This window comes from Trichosurus vulpecula, chromosome 5, assembly GCF_011100635.1.
Source record: "Trichosurus vulpecula isolate mTriVul1 chromosome 5, mTriVul1.pri, whole genome shotgun sequence".
Classification (NCBI taxonomy): Eukaryota; Metazoa; Chordata; class Mammalia; order Diprotodontia; family Phalangeridae; genus Trichosurus; species Trichosurus vulpecula.
Genome location: NC_050577.1, coordinates 88,983,885 through 88,987,717, shown reverse-complemented (window position 1 = coordinate 88,987,717; position 3,833 = coordinate 88,983,885).

The following is a 3,833-nucleotide window of genomic DNA, read 5'->3' as shown; positions in this document are numbered from 1 at the left end:
GAGAAATTCTGGAACCCAAAAACCTGTAGAACTGAATGTTGTAAACCAAGGCTATCCAAAATGCAGCCCGAAGTGCGATTTATGCGGCCCACCTACAAGCATAGAGATTTATATAAATGCTTTGGTAAATGAAGCCCAGCAACCACAGAGCTCTCACTAAAATGGAAAATCAAAATATGTTGTCTATTGTTTCAATAAAAACCTAAGGTTGGACATCGTGTTGTAAACCAAAAATAAAAATAGTAAAAAAAAATTTTAAAAAACAATATATGGTGTGTTCATCCAATTTGTAGATGACACAAAGCTAACAGGACCTCAAAGCATCTTGACCTGCTAGAGCAGTAGACCAAATCGAATAAGATGAAATTCGACAGGAGGAAATGTAAAGTCCTGCCAAAATTAACATCAATACAAATCTGTCTCTTTGTAACTACCAATATAATTTTTAGCACTTTACGGTAGAGTAGTTAGTACAAAAAATCAACTTCATACCTACAAGATGTGGGTAAGGCATAAAGAAACAGTAGTTCTTCTGAAAAGAATCTAAGTAGGGGTTTTGTGACTTGGCTAATGTGATTTTGGGGCTGCATTAATGGGGACATGCATGGCTTCCAGGATTAGTGAGGCGGGAGATATCCACTGTACTCTAGCCTCATCTGACCTCATCTAGGGTATTGTGTTCAGTTCTGAGCACATGGCTTAAGAACAACATTGAAAAGCTGGCGAGTGTCTACAGAAGGCCAGCAGGGATGCTGAAGAACTGTAAGACCATGCCATATGAGGACAGTTTAGCCTAGAGAAGAAAAAAAATTACAAAACATACAACGATCAAGTGGAAGTATTTGAAAGCCTACCATATGGAAGAAGGATTGGCTTTGTTCTGCTGGGCCCCAGTAGGCACAATCAGAAACATTTAGTGCAAGTTTTAAAGAGTCAGAGTTAGGCTTGATTAAAAGAAGAGCTTCTGGGGCAGCTAGGTCAGCTAGGTGGCTCAGTGGATAGAGCACCAGCCCTGGAGTCAGGAGGACCTGAGTTCAAATCTGGTCTCAGACACTTGACACTTACTACCTGTGTGACCTTGGGCAAGTACAGAGAGAGAGAGAGTGAGAGAGAGAGTGAGAGAGAGAGAGAGAGAGAGAGAGAACTTTCTAATGATCTGATCTGTTTAAAAGTAAAATGGGTTGCCTGAATAGGGAGTGGATTCTCTACCTTGGGATTCTTCAAGCAGGGCCTAGATGTTCACTTGTTGTGTAATATAGTGGTTATTCCTTTTGCATGTGGGTTGGATTAGATGATCACCAAGGTCCCTTCTGATCTCAAATTCTATGATTCCATCTTTATGTAACCCAGAGCCTCTGATTCCTAACCCAGCACTCTTTCTACTATATTTTGATGCCTTTCCACTATCATTGAGAGAGACAGGAGCTTTCCCAACTTCCAAGATTTCCTCAAAGCTAAAGATAATGGAGACTTTATCTAAGTTCAGACAATAGGTAGGAAAATTGGCCCAAGCTGTGGGAAGTCTTCTTTGTTACAGACTAGTTCACAAGGGTAGCCAGCTCATGTGAACCAGAGACTGAGGCAGTAGATGCCTTAAGATTTCCAGTCTACTTGGCAGATCTTGGCAGTGAAATAGGGGCTTGGCTCAGAAAGCATGGGTATACAACAGAAACTGCTCCTGCATAATTTTGTATTATGTATTAGTTATGAGTATTGGAAAAAATTAATATTGATACAAATCTGTCTCCTGGTAACTACCAATATAATTTTTAGCACTTCACTGTAGAGTAGTTAGTACCATGGCCCAGGTAAGGTAGGAGAGAACTAGAGGCCAATAAGCTATTAGTACTATGGCATAAACATACTAGATAATTGGTTACCCAGACTTTTTTTTATTGTCCACAATTAAGTTGTAGAGTCTGGGTGTGCCCCTTCCAGAGAAAAATAATCCCAAATTCAGTGTTTACAGCAGAAAGAACTGTGAGTGGAGTGTTGGCATGGTCAGAAACAATTCCATTGGCCAGAGCATCACTCAGGTGAGGTAATTGGGGGGATGATAAGCATGGCATCCATAGGAATGGTGTTCAGACTGCAACAACTTGGGGAAAACCATCTCGGCTTTGAATAATGTTCAAGTTCTTGCACCGTCCATAAACCTGGCTCATAAAGAGAAGACTCCACTGTAATAAGTAGGCCCTGGAGTCAAGGTGACCTAAGGAGAAAAGGTTGGGGACAGTGTCTGCCCAAGGAGGCAAAGCAGCAACAAAAGAATGCACAAGCCTATTCCTCTTGGTAAGGCCCTGAAAGTACAAAGGGGATATAGAACGTAATTGAGATGGCCATTATTACTAATCAGCCCTTTAAGAGAAGGGCAACAAGGGATAGTCATAGGAACCAAAGTACTGGGCGTAGAATACCGAATTACATAATGCAGCTTCTTAGACAATGCACTACCTGGGAAGGAGTACTAGATTTGAAGACGGGATATGAGTTCAGATCCCAGCTATCTCACCTGCTGGCTATGTGACCTCAGGCAAGTCACTTAACCTTCTTAAGCTTCAGGTTCCTCATCTCTAAAATAAAGTTGGGCTGGATCACTTCTGAAATCGCTTCCAGGTCTAAATCTAGGTGCCTGTGAGACTGAGTTGTGTGGAATATGGAAGGGAGCCAGTCAGCAATAAGAAGTTGCAGTAAATGTTTAACTGGCTCTCCCAAGAAAAAAATATACCCCCGGCATTTTTAAGTTTAATTTTCATTTGCACTATCACTTTCTTGAGCCCAAACAATTGACAAAATAATAATTCAAGACCTGATTTGTGAGTGTTTGTTTATCTCTGGGGTGCAGACGCTTACACTGAAAGTTTAACAATTGACTCTCTAGATCTTTGCAGCTAGGTGACAGTGGATAGAGCACTGGGCTGGAGATCAGGAAGACTCATCTTCCTAAATTCAAATCCAGCCACAGACACTTACTAGCTGTATGACCCAGAGCAAATCACTTAACCCTGTCTTTCCCCCAAATTTTATTCAATATGAAACATATCTCTACAGTTTTTATTGAGGAGGTTGACCATGTCCACGACCAAATCCACCTCTACATTGGAATTCTGTTACTGACCCAGCCCTAGCTTCAGCCTTCTTGTCAGCCCCAGGGGGAACAGCACTTTGTCTGTATGTGTCTCTGTCAACTTCACCCCAAGTAAGCCCGGCAGGTGGCTCGCCCTCCAGACCTTTGGGCCTTGGCCTTCCTGTCTCAGGACGACTTCCATGGAGTGTGGCAGGCATAATCTCAGGGGGCAGGCAAAGGTAATCCTGGAGATCCTGAATGCCCTCATTGGTGAGGTACCAGTAGAAAAGACTCCATGCACACTGCTCTTTAACATAGCCACGAGACTTTAGAGACTACATGGCCTTCATTACATGGAGATTGGGCACATTCTTGTCTGCCAGCTCAGGGTGCTTTGGCATGTAAACATCCTTCTTGGCTACAATCACTCCCTCCTTAAAAAGGAGTTCACAGATGGCAATTTGGTTCTTCTTGGGCATCAACATCTCGATGATGGCGGCAATGGGTGCTGCTCTAGATGGAGCCCGGGATAGAAAGGCCACTTAAACCCATTTGCCCCAGTTTCTCATCTGTAAAATGAGCTGGAGAAGGAAATGGCAAACCACTCTAGTATCTTTGCCAAGAAAACCACAAATGGTGTCACAAAGAGTTGGACACAATTAATTGACTAAACTACAACAACCTCTAGAGCCAGCCAATTGTAAACTGTGCCCATGTAACAGGACAAGGAAATCAAGGAAGAAACTTCATGACCTTGCTGGTGTGA